General features: G+C 45.2%; 1 long non-coding RNA gene across 1 annotated transcript; it reads right to left on the minus strand.

Moving 5' to 3' along the window:
- Positions 1 to 4,504: 4,504 nt before the first annotated feature.
- Positions 4,505 to 17,399, minus strand: LOC140069075 (uncharacterized). Its single transcript, XR_011848709.1, has 3 exons — positions 17,123 to 17,399; positions 5,386 to 6,024; positions 4,505 to 4,709 (listed from the first exon to the last, which is right to left on the minus strand). It is a non-coding gene; the product is annotated as an uncharacterized lncRNA (long non-coding RNA).
- Positions 17,400 to 17,732: the final 333 nt, after the last annotated feature.

The following is a 17,732-nucleotide window of genomic DNA, read 5'->3' on the forward strand; positions in this document are numbered from 1 at the left end:
TCCTGGCGCATTTCTTCAAACCTCGCGTCGTTCTCCAGCTTTTCCCGGAACGGACCGCTGTTGTCCCGGATAAGCCGACGCTTCTCCTCCAGAGCGGTGACCTCGGCTTTAAGCCTGTTGATGGTGGTTAGAAGATCAGACTTTTTCTTCTGTGTAGCCACCCCCGCTAGGGCCACGGTCTCCCTTATCTCCTCCTGGAGCCTCCTCAGCGCTTTTCCAGCTTCCTCGTACTCACGGAGGTGCTCAGCAATCCGGGAGCCATAGATGGAAGCAGACTCCCGGGTTTTTAGATCTCCCCATGCCTTTTCCACACCTCCGTGAGCACCCAGCTTTCCAGCTGAACCACCCAGCTTTCCCGCACAGTCACTCAGCTTTCCAGGAGGAGCACTCAGGCTGATGTCACTTGCCTTTATCTTCAGTGTTCCGGAGACCTTGCGGCTTCCCTGGGTCTTGGGGGTGGCAGCCGAGGTCACATCGCTGCGTCCTTGGCTCCGGGCAGATCTTCTCACCCCCTCCGCTTTGGCCGGTAACTGGCTTTTCCTGCCCCCCCGCCGGCCTGGTCCGGGAGGCAGAAGCCTGGGATTTTCTTGGCTCACTCATCCCAGTAACCCACTCCCTCCCTGGGGAGGAGAGAGCAGGCCTGGGTGGATGGAGATTGCTCCAGGTGGTTCAGGAGCTCTGCAGCACACAACCACACCCGTCAGCAGCTCACAGCAGAATGACAATGCACTCACTATTCTGCTGCTGGTGCAGTCAATTTGTATCCATAGATGTGAGTCCTCGCTCCTCTCATATTGGTGACGTCTCCTATATTTGTAGCTTAGAGGACCCCTTTACATAACAATCTCTTCTCCCTGTATTGATGGGATGTGTAGATGTGTGATGTCACATGATGCCAGTGTGATGTCATGTCACATTCTGCACTGCAGGGACAATATCCATGGAAATAAAATGTTTTAGGGAAACCAATAGAGGGAGAAGCTGAGCTGCAGACTGAGCTCTGGGATCTGTTTGGAGGAGATTTGTGACTCTTGTTCTGCGGCTGCTGCGGCGCGCTGTGCGTTACGCGTCTCTCTGCTCGCAGATACATTGTAAATACAAATAGTTTAATGTTTCTATTTTACAGCTGCAGAGACCCGTGCACATTTCTGCTGCGGAGCGCGCCGGGCTTTTATCTCCTGCGTAATGAAGGCAGCAGAACATAAAGGCCTGTGCTGCTGCTGCGGGTATAAGTCATACAAGCTTAATGGACTGCAGCGTGTGAACAGAGACCAAGCACGATGCGAACAATAAACACATGGATATATATATATGCAAATGCAGCAGAGGCGACATTGCTCTCAGCCACTCAACTATTCCACATTCACTCTACTCTACTACAGTCATTATGTATATTGATGTAGCGGAGCTGAATTTGTCATTACACAGTTTAGTTACAGAGGAACCTTCACCGTTCTCATAAACTCCAACTGAAAAGGAAGCTGTCAGCAGGAGTGACCATACAGACTGCAGCCAGTGTTATTTATTGTCCCTGGACAGATGTGTAATAGACCTTTGTGTATGTTGTTAGTAGCAGCAGGTCTGTAGAAAATGGATTGATATTCCAGGATTGTAGATTCTCTGAGTGCATTTGGGGAGCGCCCTCACACTGCTGTGCTCTGTGCGCTCTGCAGCTAGTGTTATGTATTGTCCCTGGAAAGATGTGTAATCAGACCTCACACTGCTGTGCTCTGTGCGCTCTGCAGCTAGTGTTATGTATTATCCCTGGAGAGATGTGTAATCAGACCTCACACTGCTGTGCTCTGTGCGCTCTGCAGCTAGTGTTATGTATTATCCCTGGAGAGATGTGTAATCAGACCTCACACTGCTGTGCTCTGTGTGCTCTGCAGCCACTGTTATGTATTGTCCCTGGAGAGATGTGTAATCAGACCTCACACTGATGTGCTCTGTGCTCTCTGCAGCCAGTGTTATGTATTGTCCCTGGAGAGATGTGTAATCAGACCTCACACTGCTGTGCTCTGTGCGCTCTGCAGCTAGTGTTATGTATTGTCCCTGGAAAGATGTGTAATCAGACCTCACACTGCTGTGCTCTGTGCGCTCTGCAGCCAGTGTTATGTACTGTCCCTGGAGAGATGTGTAATCAGACCTCACACTGCTGTGCTCTGTGCGCACTGCAGCCAGTGTTATGTATTGTCCCTGGAGAGATGTGTAATCAGACCTCACACTGCTGTGCTCTGTGCTCTCTGCAGCCAGTGTTATGTATTGTCCCTGGAGAGATGTGTAATCAGACCTCACACTGCTGTGCTCTGTGCTCTCTGCAGCCAGTGTTATGTATTGTCCCTGGAGAGATGTGTAATCAGACCTTATACTGCTGTGCTCTCTGCAGCCAGTGTTATGTATTGTCCCTGGAGAGATGTGTAATCAGACCTCACACTGCAGTGCTCTGTGCTCTCTGCAGCCAGTGTTATGTATTGTCCCTGGAAAGATGTGTAATCAGACCTCACACTGCTGTGCTCTGTGCGCTCTGCAGCCAGTGTTATGTATTGTCCCTGGAGATACGTGTAATCAGACCTCACACTGCTGTGCTCTCTGCAGCCAGTGTTATGTATTATCCCTGGAGAGATGTGTAATCAGACCTCACACTGCTGTGCTCTGTGCTCTCTGCAGCCAGTGTTATGTATTGTCCCTGGAGAGATGTGTAATCAGACCTCACACTGCTGTGCTCTGTGCTCTCTGCAGCCAGTGTTATGTATTGTCCCTGGAAAGATGTGTAATCAGACCTCACACTGCTGTGCTCTGTGCGCTCTGCAGCCAGTGTTATGTATTGTCCCTGGAGATACGTGTAATCAGACCTCACACTGCTGTGCTCTCTGCAGCCAGTGTTATGTATTATCCCTGGAGAGATGTGTAATCAGACCTCACACTGCTGTGCTCTGTGCTCTCTGCAGCCAGTGTTATGTATTGTCCCTGGAGAGATGTGTAATCAGACCTCACACTGCTGTGCTCTGTGCTCTCTGCAGCCAGTGTTATGTATTGTCCCTGGAAAGATGTGTAATCAGACCTTTTTGTGTGTTACTATTAGCAGGAGGACTGTGATAAATGGATTTATATTCGAGGACTGCACCTACTCCAAGTGCACTGGAGGCACCTCCTCACACTGCTGTGCTTTCTCTCTGCAGTCAGTGCTATGTGTTGTCCCCTGGATAGATGTGTAATCACATCTTTATGTATGTTGTTTGTAGCAGCAGGACTGTGGAATATGGATTTATATTCCAGGATTGTAGCTTCTCTAAGTTCTCTGGGGCGTGTCCTCCCACTGCCCCATTATTATTTGCTATAACTTGACTAAGTTGATTCGGTCAAATTTCAAGACCCCCGTATCCCCTGTTACCACATCCTCGACTTTGACCCTTTCAGGACAAGCCGACTTTTGGCATTTTTATTCTTGCCACTTATATAGAAGTCTAACATTTTATTTTCCTTTCAATATCACTGTATGAGGGCTTGTATTTTGCAGAACAAATTAAAGTTTTTTTTATAGACGCTGGATCACTATCTAACGGCACACATTGGGTCCCCATCTACCAGGTTATGACATCGGTACCCCCCCAGGTCATGTCTCATACTTCATGTCTGTCCCCTCCATCTTAAACCACACAGATGGCAAGGTCTCTTTTTACTGCCGACTCTAAGAGGTTAAGAGGCAATGATCTGGATTTTTATAGATAGATCTATTAATGCGCACTTATGGAAATGTCTTAATTAAGGAAATGGGTGGATTCAAAGGTTGGGTTCGGACCCCCAGGCCAATCATAGCCATGGCTAGTTGCTAGGGGGGGTCAATTTGCTGACTGGCAATTCAGACCGGTAGCTGAACCCAAACACAATGGGGCAGATTTACTTTCCCGGTCCATTCGCGATCTCCAGCGCTGATTCGGGTCTTCCGGCGATTCACTAATGTAGTGCGCCCGATGTCCACCAGATGTTGCTGCTGCGCTGAAATCCATCGGAGTTCACGGGAGTTTACCAAGCTATCCTGGGTGCAGGTAAGTGCGTGTCAAGCGACACATTTTTTAAAAAAATACGGCGGTTTTTCTGAATCCTTCAGGTTTTCGGATGGCCACGCCCCCCGATTTCCATTATGTGCATGCCGCGCCGATGCCGCCACAATCCGATCACGTGTGCCAAAAACCCGGGGCAATTCGGCGCAAAACGGTAATATTCGGGAAACCCGACGGAAAAACACGTTTTGGGCTCTTAGTAAATGACCCCCATCGGGTTCATTCATCTCTAGTTATGGAAGCAAAAAAAACTTGATTCGGCTCATACACTGCAGTCTAATAGTAATACATGTAAAAGACATAAATTATGCCCAAAAATCCAAACCATTTGCCTAATCACAGATCAGCAGGAAGAGAAAAAGCCAAAAGACACGAGAACAGTAAAAGAGCTACAATGAGGAGTCAGAAGCCGAGGAGATAAAAAAAGCTTTAATTTCCAAGTATCAAATATTTATGTCACAGTTTGATGGCCCTTGGGAGAGTGATGTGATTTTCCAGAAGTGAGACGTACTTCTTCTAAATGTGTCCATCCATCAGCTCTTCATGAAGTCGCACTTTACATAGGCGGCTGCGAGAGGGAGAAAAAAAATACCCCCGATTCTGGCGGAGACATTAACGACTGGAGAAGGAATGGAAATGATGTCTCATCTAAGTAGAAAAAAAATTACCATATTTCTATTAAGCCAAAAAAAAAAAAAAAAATAGACTAGAGCGAGAGAAGAAGAAGAAGACGGAGGCAACGGGGAAGTGAGACTGCACTGGATACACAGCCTCGAGGAGGAGGTCATCCTTACACATCACTTAAAGGGCAATAGTTTGGGGGCACGTAAAGGGGAGGTCAACAAAAATAAAAGGTTCTTACTAGAGATGAGCGAGTATACCCGTCTGAGCTTGAAGCTCGTTTGAGTATTAGAGTACTCGGAACGGCTCGTTGCTCGGACGAGTATTTCGCCCGCTCGAGATTGAGCATTTAATTAAGAAAAGAACAGTGAAGAACAATGAAGAATACAATGAAAACAGTGACCACAGGATCAGTTAAGTGAAGAACACAGTGAAGAACACAGTGAAGAACACATTGCAGATGGTTCCGTACATCTGCTAACTTATCGGAAGACACGAGTGCCGAAAGGTGTTCTTCACAATACTACGTGGAAAAACATCTGCAATGTGTTCTTCACTGTGTTCTTTCAGTGAAAAATGCTCGAGTCTCCCATTGACTTCAACGGGGTTCGTTATTCGAGACGAGCACTCGAGCATCGGGAAAAGTTCGTCTCGAATAACGAGCACTCGAGCATTTTAGTGCTGGCTCATCTCTAGTTCTTACCCTGCTCGGGTTCCTTGTTCCTGTTGTGTCCTGTGGTGGGTAGACCGGTCATATTGTTGACATTGGTTTGTTGCATCACCTAATTAGGACCGATCCTTTAGAACCAAATGACCTTCTATGGAGATTGTAGGGTAACTAACGAGTGTAGGTCCCAAGCAAAAGCCTGGAGTTTGCATGAGATCCTTGACCAAGCTTTAGCCACCAACTTCTCCACTCAGTAGAGATCTTTTTGAAGTGGAGGATTCATTGAAAAACCTCACATTCTGATGCCCCACACATACATGAGATCGGTTTTGGTCAAATGTTCGTGACGCAAAGATCTACCTCCTCCAACTTCTTGTTCGTATAAAGGACTGGCTCAACAAAATATCCATGCCTAATTGATAAAGGGGGTCGAAGCAGCTGTGCCAGTGTCTAATGTCCAAAGACCATAAAGATTGGCCAGTTGCATTCCAACCTGTCTGATCCTTATCTCCCAACATCTTCTAGTGGTGGGATGTCAACGCGAGACATAAGGTTATCTTTTGAACCCAAAAACGTTGAGAGATTTGGTTGACTTTCATCAATTTTTACTGGAGCCTTCAGAGTTGTGGAAGGTCTCGTTATCAAAGAAGGTCCAGTAGGTCTTGCCAAAAAGATCTAAGAGAGAGAGAAAGAAATGCTTAGTCATGGCCAGGCTCCTCAGGATTGACATCAAGAAATAGTCTACTTAGGTCTTGTCAAAATATCTATTCACTTATACAAATTCACAGTTGCCTCGACCAATGGGGCATGTGCTATTGATGTGGAAAGCAATGGCTAGGAACAGACTCGGGAACAGGGTTTAGGGTCCAGACTAAATTCAGGCTCAGGTTGGGGTCTAGGGTTCCGGATGAGGTTGGGGTTCAGGGTTCCGGATCAGGTTGGGGGTTCAGGGTTCCGGATCAAGTTGGGTTTCAGGGTTCCGGATCACGTTGGGGGGGTTCAGGGTTCCGGATCAGGTTGGGGTTCAGGGTTCCGGATCAGTTTGGGTTTCATGGTTCCGGATCAGGTTGGGTTTCATGGTTCCGGATCAGGTTGGGTTTCAGTGTTCCTGTTTAGACAGGATACAGGCAGAGTAACAGGTTTCAGAGGTTTCAGTCGTTCATCAATATCACTCTGTCATTCCTCAGATTTCCTCCCAAACCTCCAAATATCCAACAATTTATGTATACACAGAAAGCAGAAAGACATCTGTGCACTGCAGCTGCAATGGGCTCCTGTAACCTGTCGTTAGTGAAAGTGAGCTCCCTGGTGATGGGTTCCCTTTAAGGCATTCCTGGACGTTGCCCTGGCAGCTGACTGGCTTGGCCGTTTAACAAACAACCCACAGCTGAAAACCCCCAGGTCAGAAGCAAAATGATACCAGCCAACGTTCTACAAAACACACCCAGCTCATCCAAAGGGCATCAACTACTTCTACAGGAGCAGAGGGAGAGGCAGAGAGCAAAGAGCAGAGCAGTGTGAGGACAGTTTTCACCATTCTGCTGCTACTTACTGTACAACACTAAATAAACATGTGCAGCTAATTTTATCTTGACTCTTTTCCAATGGCTTTCTGTTGTGTGATATCCCCGTGCCGTGTGAATACGCCCAGTAGATCTGGATTGTCTTTGTTTTCTTCTTCTTCCCATTGTTATGATTATTATTATATAACAAACAGGAAGTGATAAACACTTGGAATTCCATAAAGACTCCTCTTCTCTGAGTCACAGAGTTCATGGGAATGAGTGACTATTCCGATTGTTCCTCCGGCATAACCAGCACAGCACAGACGGATGCAGCAAAGTTTAACTTGACACTTTGTTGCGGCAATAAACATCAACTTGACTTTTATCTTAGGTTGCGTTAATGGTCAATTTTAGGTTAGTTTAGTGTCAAGTTAAACCTTGCTACATCCATCCAGCACATTATCATGTGATCTGCGTCTCGGGGACCTCTTACCATTAGCTCCATGACTCATTAGCTCATGAAGACCCTTAGACTAAGCCCCCGCTTCCCATGTTGTGTAACCACCCGGCGGCTGCATCCGTGACAGGAGGAGTGACGCTGATGGACACCTACGGGATAATAATTGCCTTCTCCTTCCTCATTGCGCATACTGTAGGTGGCGGTAATAGACACACGTCCCTCACTATTACCGCTGCCATCCTTCACGCACGGGTTGGGAAGTGTGAATGGCAAAATGTTGGGTAGATCCCGGGATTCTGACAGATCATTGACTTTCTTTCTTTCCGTAGGTTTATATAATAGAATTACTGTAGGTCTGATTCCACAAATAAACCACGGCTGAAGCCCGGCGTTCCGAGAATCCGCAATCCTTTCCCTGCTGAATAACAGAGTGTAATGGAAATGAAAATATATTGTGCTTCTTAGTGGGAGATGATTTATTCAGGGGCTTTCTGGAAATATTCGGTGCAGGCAGAACCGGCATTAAAATGTAACAGATATTTTGGAACATTATCCGGAGTTTTGGCTGGTGGTCACAGTACAGAAGACTATCTATCTATCTATCTATCTATCTATCTATCTATCTATCTATCTATCTATCTCCTATCTATCTATCTATCTATCTATCTATCTATCTATCTATATCCTATCTATCTATCTATCTATCTATCTCCTATCTATCTATCTATCTATCTATCTATCTATCTATCTATCTATATCCTATCTATCTATCTATCTATCTATCTATCTATCTCCTATCTATCTATCTATCTATATCCTATCTATCTATCTATCTATCTATCTATCTATCTATCTATCTATCTCCTATCTATCTCCTATCTATCTATCTATCTATATCCTATCTATCTATCTATCTATCTATCTATCTATCTATCTATCTATCTCCTATCTATCTCCTATCTATCTATCTCCTATCTATCTATCTATCTATCTATCTATCTATCTATCTATCTATCTATCTATCTCCTATCTATCTATCTATCTATCTACCTATCTATCTATCTATCTATCTATCTCCTATCTATCTCATATCTATCTATCTATCTATCTCCTATCTATCTATCTATCTATCTCCTATCTATCTATCTATCTATCTATCTCCTATCTATCTATCTATCTATCTCCTATCTATCTATCTATCTATCTATCTATCTCCTATCTATCTATCTATCTATCTATCTATCTATCTATCTATCTCCTATCTATCTATCTATCTATCTATCTACTTGCAGAAAGTTCAAGCAGCACACATTGTTTACGAAACAAAAAGGTGTGGGTGCAACGCTTAGTTAGACCGGGCTTCAGGTCCTTTGAGTAGAAAATAGAGGATAAGCAGCACACCAAAATGATGATCACGTTGAAAAACGGTGAGTTTATTCCATGTTATGAAGAGTACAAATACATGTACAGAAGCAACGTTTCGACTCCTCAGAGTCTTTGTCAAGCCTAGTGACATAGGTGAACAGCGATCTTATATTGCAAACAAATGTGATCACGTGATCAAAAATGATCCCACCCCTTTGAATTAACATATTTCATCCTAACGTGAATATACAATAAATTGTAAAACATAGTGGAGATTTCATCATATATGTGCATACATAATAAAGTGCTGGTGCATTATATTACATTAGAGGTATGAATATAGGTAGCAGACATTAGGGCAACAAGTGGCAAGTGCTAATAATGTTATAAAGTGCTCAATTCTAATATATATAAATTAAAAACAGCAGGACTGTGTTCTCACCAACCTAATCCAGCGGTCACACACTAGAAAAACTTGTGGACGGCAGACGCTGACCGATCGCGGGAATGACCCGCAAGTGGAACGCAAGCGGAGTAAGAGCTTACTGCGCATGTACAAGGAGGAGTGGAGTGTCCATGGTAACACTGACGTCACAACGACAACAGAGCGCGTCACCGGGATCCACGGTGTATTTCACTCAAAATGAAACGTCATGTAGAAGATGGTAAAGAGGGTATTACACTGGAGCAAATTATCTGATAGTTCATGTTATGTTCCTGAATTTGAAAATCCCCCCCTTTTTTCGTATCGCAAATCTCAATCTGTAAAAGATCGTCTTGTTAAATCTGATGTAGGCACACAACGCACGAGTCGGCAAACTGCCATTTTTGGACGACTGAATAAGGGATCATACCCTTGCCGAAATTGCATTAACTGTAAGCAAATGAATAGGGGTTCCTCTTTTTTGCATAATGGGGTATGCCACCAGATAAAACATTACTTGAATTGTGATAGCCGCTTTGTGATATACATGCTTAATTGCCCATGTGGTCTCATTTACATCGGCGAAACCACCTTGGAATTCAAGGTTAGGTTTAACCAACATCGTTATACCATCCGCAGTGGTAGACGCGATCTGCCAGTACCTAAACATTTTATGGAAGTTGGTCATCAGGAGAGGGACCTAAGGTTCCAACTAATCGATCATGTGCCCCCACTACGTAGAGGGGGTGACAGGGAGCGCATTCTTAAAAAAAGAGAACTGTGGTGGATATATACTTTAAATACCCTAAGACCTAATGGTCTCAATGTAGATTTCAAATTACATAATATATGAAATGTCTCGGTGATCCTCTGGTCTTTGGGGGTTCTCTCTATCTTCCATGGGGTTATAGGTTTTTAGTGATGTATCTTTTGATTAATATATCCTATGATCATAATATTTACAATATTCTTTTTGTTTTGTAGAATAACCTACTTACTCTGAAGCCGAATTCGGACTGCTCTCACCATCTTCTCCATCCGTCTCGACCAGCAACGCTTCTTTTTGACCGAATTTTTTTTGCACAATTTTTTGAACGCTTCATTGTCATATTCTCAGTGTCCTTCTTAAGTTATGACAGATTTTGTATGATCACATTATGTGCCATGGGAGCGGGTATCATTGGTTGCATTAGTTATTAATAAGGACCAGAGGTTACTCTTTGATAATCCTGCAGTGACCGCTTTTGGTCATAGGGATACAATTACTCTTTTTTCCCCTGATACTTAGGGGTTAATACCCATTCATCCTCTCAGGTGTCCTCCCGACTTAAGTTTGCAAATGTCAACTATCTTGGTTATTTACTTACCCTCCGCTGTGCCAGTGATCATTCATGTATAGTCTAATACCCTCTTTACCATCTTCTACATGACGTTTCATTTTGAGTGAAATACACCGTGGATCCCGGTGACGCGCTCTGTTGTCGTTGTGACGTCAGTGTTACCATGGACACTCCACTCCTCCTTGTACATGCGCAGTAAGCTCTTACTCCGCTTGCGTTCCACTTGCGGGTCATTCCCGCGATCGGTCAGCGTCTGCCGTCCACAAGTTTTTCTAGTGTGTGACCGCTGGATTAGGTTGGTGAGAACACAGTCCTGCTGTTTTTAATTTATATATATTAGAATTGAGCACTTTATAACATTATTAGCACTTGCCACTTGTTGCCCTAATGTCTGCTACCTATATTCATACCTCTAATGTAATATAATGCACCAGCACTTTATTATGTATGCACATATATGATGAAATCTCCACTATGTTTTACAATTTATTGTATATTCACGTTAGGATGAAATATGTTAATTCAAAGGGGTGGGATCATTTTTGATCACGTGATCACATTTGTTTGCAATATAAGATCGCTGTTCACCTATGTCACTAGGCTTGACAAAGACTCTGAGGAGTCGAAACGTTGCTTCTGTACATGTATTTGTACTCTTCATAACATGGAATAAACTCACCGTTTTTCAACGTGATCATCATTTTGGTGTGCTGCTTATCCTCTATTTTCTATCTATCTATCTATCTATCTATCTATCTATCTATCTATCTATCTATCTATCTATCTCCTAGCTATCTATCTATCTATCTATCTATCTATCTATCTCCTATCTATCTATCTATCTATCTCCTATCTATCTATCTATCTATCTATCTCCTATCTATCTATCTATCTATCTATCTATCTATCTATATATCTATCTATCTATATATCTCCTATCTATCTATCTATCTATCTATCTCCTATCTATCTATCTATCTATCTATCTCCTATCTATCTATCTATCTATCTATCTCCTATCTATCTCATATCTATCTATCTATCTATCTATCTATCTATCTATCTATCTATCTCCTATCTATCTATCTCATAATCTCCTATCTATCTATCTCATATCTATCTCATATCTATCTATCTATCTATCTATCTATCTATCTATCTCCTATCTATCTATCTCCTTTCTATCTATCTATCTATCTCCTATCTATCTATCTATCTATCTATCTATCTATCTATCTCCTATCTATCTCCTATCTATCTCCTATCTATCTATCTATCTATCTATCTATCTCCTATCTATCTATCTATCTATCTCCTATCTATCTATCTATCTATCTATCTATCTAGAAGAAGTGAAATCCAAGTCAGCACAATCTTATGGACTCCTAATAAGGAGGGGTGCAGCGCCCCCAAAGGGTCTGGCTTGATCCTCTTGTAGCTAAATAAAGTAAAAAGCGGGCAGCACTCCATGGTTCAAAATTTCAAAATAAAAGGTGAACTTTATTGAACAAGTGGCGACGTTTCGGTGTGTAACACCTTCATCAAGCAACAAACAAGTGACCCACATGGGAAATATATAGCAAAACATAGTAAGTGATTAGCATAAAGAGGCGTGTCTTAAAGTGCCTGTGCAATATTGTGTTATTCATCATTGTACAAATATATTCAAAGATAAAGTGCATCAGTACATCAAGTACATGTATATAACAATGTCGTTGTTCGCTGTACAATTATACAGTACAAAGTGTAATCATAAAGTGTGCAAGTGCAAAGACTGGCGTGTAAAGTAGGGGTTAAAATTACCCAAAAGGCTCTGGAGAGAACTTTCTTGGTGGAAGCTTCTGGTCCACAGCTGATACAATCTTAGCGTCTGTGGATCCCCCTGTGGGATCTTACCGCCTCCTTGGGATGTGATTATACTCACTAAATATCCCACTGGCGCGCATTCTTATGTGCTTTACCTATCTCTCATTAGGTGATGCATCACCATAGTGGGCACCCGGCGCAAATCACCTTGAATCTATGTATACTACGTAGAGATGTACATTACTTATATCCTGCCGCCATGGTAATGAGAGCGATCCTCTTATCCCCAACACTTGGGTTAATGTGTATGTGCTTATTTATCCCTTTTAAGCCGTTGTCACAGGTCATTTGTTGTTCATTTTCTTGGCCTCGGTGCACACACTGCATTGAGGGCTTAGTTGCCCTTTTCCAAGATGTCTTCCCGGCAGCCTCAGGGCTCCACTGCACATGTGCAGGCTGGATCCACAGACGCTAAGATTGTATCAGCTGTGGACCAGAAGCTTCCACCAAGAAAGTTCTCTCCAGAGCCTTTTGGGTAATTTTAACCCCTACTTTACACGCCAGTCTTTGCACTTGCACACTTTATGATTACACTTTGTACTGTATAATTGTACAGAGAACGACATTGTTATATACATGTACTTGATGTACTGATGCACTTTATCTTTGAATATATTTGTACAATGATGAATAACACAATATTGCACAGGCACTTTAAGACACGCCTCTTTATGCTAATCACTTACTATGTTTTGCTATATATTCCCATGTGGGTCACTTGTTTGTTGCTTGATAAAGGTGTCACACACCGAAACGTCGCCACTTGTTCAATAAAGTTCACCTTTTATTTTGAAATTTTGAACCATGGAGTGCTGCCCGCTTTTTACTTTATTTATCTATCTATCTATCTATCTATCTCCTACCTATCTATCTATCTATCTATCTATCTATCTATCTATCTCATATCTATCTATCTCCTATCTATCTATCTATCTATCTATCTATCTATCTATCTATCTATCTATCTCCTATCTATCTCATATCTATCTATCTATCTATCTATCTTCTATCTATCTATCTATCTATCTATCTATCTATCTATCTATCTATCTATCTATCTATCTATCTATCTATCTATCTCCTATCTATCTATCTATCTATCTATCTCCTATCTATCTATCTATCTATCTATCTCCTATCTATCTATCTCCTATCTATCTATCTATCTATCTATCTATCTATTTATCTATCTATCTGACTTCTAACCAAAAAAACAAATATACAGCCCCCAGACCAGACAATAAAAAATGATACAGACCTCAAACCAGATGTGGTGTAATAACACAGACTTCAGACCAGACAATAAAAAACAATCCTCAGATTAGATGCAGTGTAATAAAAAAAATTTCAGATCAGACAATAAAAAAACAATCCTCAGACCAAAAAAAAAAATGATACAGACCTCAGACCAGATAATAAAAAAACAATCCTCAGACCAGGTGCGGTGTAATAATAGAGACTTCAGACCAGATAATAAATAAAAAAGACCCCAGACCAAAGAATAAATAATCAGTAATGGAGAGGTAGTGCGCCCCCTCTCTATGAAGACCCTTCTTTTAGTCTTAGTTCAGGAGGAGGAGGCCGCCCATGTCACAGGAGGTCTGCGGGGAGGTCTGCGGGGGAGGTCTGCGGGGAGGTCTGCGGGGAGGTCTGCGGGGAGGTCTGAGGGGAGGTCTGCGGGGAGGTCTGCGGGGAGGTCTGCGGGGGAGGTCTGCGGGGAGGTCTGCGGGGAGGTCTGAGGGGAGGTCTGCGGGGAGGTCTGCGGGGAGGTCTGCGGGGAGGTCTGAGGGGAGGTATGAGGGGAGGTCTGAGGGGAGGTCTGAGGGGAGGTCTGCGGGGGGGTCTGCGGGGAGGTCTGAGGGGAGGTCTGCGGGGAGGTCTGAGGGGAGGTCTGCGAGGAGGTCTGCGGGGAGGTCTGCGGGGAGGTCTGAGGGGAGGTCTATGGGGAGGTCTGAGGGGAGGTCTGAGGGGAGGTCTGAGGGGAGGGGTCTGCGGGGAGGTCTGCGGGGAGATCTGCGGTGAGGTCTGAGGGGAGGTCTGCGGGGAGGTCAGCGGGGAGGTCTGAGGGGAGGGGTCTGCGGGGAGGTCTGAGGTGAGGTCAGCGGGAAGGTCTGAGGGGAAGGGTCTGCGGGGAGGTCTGCGGGGAGGTCTGCGGGGAGGTCTGAGGGGAGGTCTGCGGGGAGGTCTGAGGGGAGGTCTGCGGGGAGGTCTGAGGGGAGGTCTGAGGGGAGGTCTGCGGGGAGGTCTGAGGGGAGGTCTGCGGGGAGGTCTGCGGGGAGGTCTGCGGGGAGGTCTGCGGGGAGGTCAGCGGGGAGGTCTGAGGGGAGGTCTGCGGGGAGGTCTGCGGGGAGGTCTGCGGGGAGGTCTGAGGGGAGGTCTGAGGGGAGGTCTGAGGGGAGGTCTGAGGGGAGGTCTGCGGGGAGGTCTGAGGGGAGGTCTGCGGGGAGGTCTGCGGGGAGGTCTGCGGGGAGGTCTGCGGGGAGGTCTGAGGGGAGGTCTGCGGGGAGGTCTGCGGGGAGGTCTGCGGGGAGGTCTGCGGGGAGGTCTGAGGGGAGGTCTGCGGGGAGGTCTGAGGGGAGGTCTGAGGGGAGGTCTGCGGGGAGGTCTGCGGGGAGGTCTGCGGGGAGGTCTGAGGGGAGGTCTGAGGGGAGGTCTGAGGGGAGGTCTGAGGGGAGGTCTGCGGGGAGGTCTGAGGGGAGGTCTGCGGGGAGGTCTGCGGGGAGGTCTGCGGGGAGGTCTGCGGGGAGGTCTGAGGGGAGGTCTGCGGGGAGGTCTGCGGGGAGGTCTGCGGGGAGGTCTGCGGGGAGGTCTGAGGGGAGGTCTGCGGGGAGGTCTGAGGGGAGGTCTGAGGGGAGGTCTGCGGGGAGGTCTGAGGGGAGGTCTGAGGGGAGGTCTGCGGGGAGGTCTGAGGGGAGGTCTGAGGGGAGATCTGCGGGGAGGTCTGCGGGGAGGTCTGCGGGGAGGTCTGAGGGGAGGTCTGAGGGGAGGTCTGAGGGGAGGTCTGCGGGGAGGTCTGAGGGGAGGTCTGCGGGGAGGTCTGCGGGGAGGTCTGAGGGGAGGTTATGGAGGTTTTGGAGTCTCAGTGTTATTTTCCTTGGCTCAGAAGCCGAGTCCTCGCTTCATACATAGACGAGACCCGCGCTTCTTATCTCCTGATAGAAAGATCTTTTTTTTTTCCTTTGCTTCACTGAAAGGAAAGTCAGACTTGTTTTAATCTCAGGGGATGACCTTGTGTCAACAGGAGAGTCCTCAGGATGAAAAGTCTCCCCCCAGGGGAAGTGACTGACAACCACTGCCAAGAAAGAGCCGGCTCCTTCCCTCCACGTATCAGAGACAGTTCACATGTCGCCCGGCTGAGCTCGTCACGTGGACCTGGACTTCTCCTTACTATATGATCTTTCTTCTAGATATTCTGAGGCTGAGGATGGACAGAAATCAACATGGAGATGTTTTGTGGCTTCTGTGGCATCCCACTAACTGGGCCACTAATTGCATTGTTTAAGTAATCAACCAGATTTAGGTAGCTACCTCTTGTATCCAGTCATAGGGGATGGACAGGCCGGGAATGGAGGACACCAGGGAAAAGCACAAGGAGCCAGATAAAGACTCTTGCATTGCAGACTCTCAATTATTTGGTTAATATGTTGCAATTTTAAAGATGTAACAATCTTTAAAGGGAACCTGTCACCAGATTTAACCCCACGAAGCTCCTCGGCACCTCAAGTACGGAATGAAATGTCCTTTCCAGCATTTCTACTTTTATGTGAAATCTCCCTCGTTTACCTATGAAAATCTCCCCCAAAGTGACAATGAGCAGAGAAGAGTCAGATTTTTGTGCCTGAGATAAAGATTGTTGCATCTTTAAAAATGCAACATTTTAACCAGATAATTGAGAGTCTGCAATTCACAAGTCTTTATCTGACTCATTGGGGCACATTTACTAAGGGTCCGAATCGCTCTTTTTCTTCGGGTTTCCTGAAAATTACCGGTTTGCGGGATTTTGGCGCACGTGATCGGATTGTGGCGCATCGGCGCCAGCATGAATGCAACGGAAATCGGGGGGCATGGCCGTTGTAGAATCCGACGGATTAGGAAAAACCACGGTAATTTAAAAAAAAAAGAGTGTCGCTTGACACGCGCTTACATGCACCAGGAATAGGATGGTGAACTCCGGTGGACCTCGGCGCAGCAGCGACACCTGGTGGACATCGGGCGCAGGACCTTAATGAATCGCCGGAAGACCCGAATCCTCAACTGAGAACGCGCCGCTGGATCGTGACATGAACGGGTAAGTAAATCTGCGCCATTGTGCTTTTCCCTGGTGTCCTCCATTCCCGTCCTGTCCATCCCCAATGTTTAGTGGTTATACTTTTATGTGAAATCTCCCCCATTTACCTATGAAAATCTCCCCCAAAGTGACAATGAGCAGAGAAGAGTCAGATTTTTTTTTGCCTGAGATGAGTAAAGTTTAGGGGCTGCATGGGGAGCATCACTTTAGAAGCCCATTTTGACTCGTCTCGTGTGAAAATGAGGTGAGAAAAGTCATATTTGCGTAAATTTAGAGGAGATTTTTTTTATATGTAAACGGGTGAAATTTCACATAAAAGAGGGAATTCTAGAAAGGACATTTCATCCACTAGTTTTCCGGGGTAGAATGTGGTGACAGGTTCCCTTTAAACTTCATTTTTCTTAACTTAAATATCTAAAAACTGAATTTGCTTTCATGGAAAATTGTCCTGCCTCGTAGTGAAGCGCAGACAAGGTTGGACTCATCGGCAGATTAATGGAATTTGACTGCATTTGCAACATTTACCACTTCCAGACTGAACTTCCCGGTGACTTTTCAATGTTATTGACAGATTTTGGTCAATTTCGGTGAAATATCGTCAGCACCGAACACAAGGAAGATTAATGACCGGATAAGTGACAATTCCTCAAGATTTTTTGGTCCACGTTGTCCTTTACGGGACAGTGACATCCGGGAGAGCCGGGGCTTAGTATTGATTGTGGTCGGATGATGAACGGACGCCGCTGCGGGAACATGAGCCGGAGAGGGGATATTGATATGAAGGATGACAGATCCCTCCTCTCTGGAAGCGATCGAGAAGGTCAGATTCTAGAATGTTACTTACAGGCAACAAAATAGACATTCCACATGGAACATCCCACATTCCAAATGGAACATTCCATTACAGTTCTAAACATTCCACATGGAACATTCCATTACAGTTATAAATAGAGATGAGCGAGTATACTCGTCCGAGCTTGATGCTCGTTCAAGTATTAAGGTACTCGAGACGGCTCGTTGCTCGGACGAGTATTTCCCCTGCTCGAGATCGAGCATTTAATTAAAAAAACACAGTGAAGAACAATGAATAATAGAATAAAAACAGTGAACACAGTGAACACAGGATCATTTAAGT

Source organism: Engystomops pustulosus, chromosome 7 (assembly GCF_040894005.1).
Source record: "Engystomops pustulosus chromosome 7, aEngPut4.maternal, whole genome shotgun sequence".
Lineage (NCBI taxonomy): Eukaryota > Metazoa > Chordata > Amphibia > Anura > Leptodactylidae > Engystomops > Engystomops pustulosus.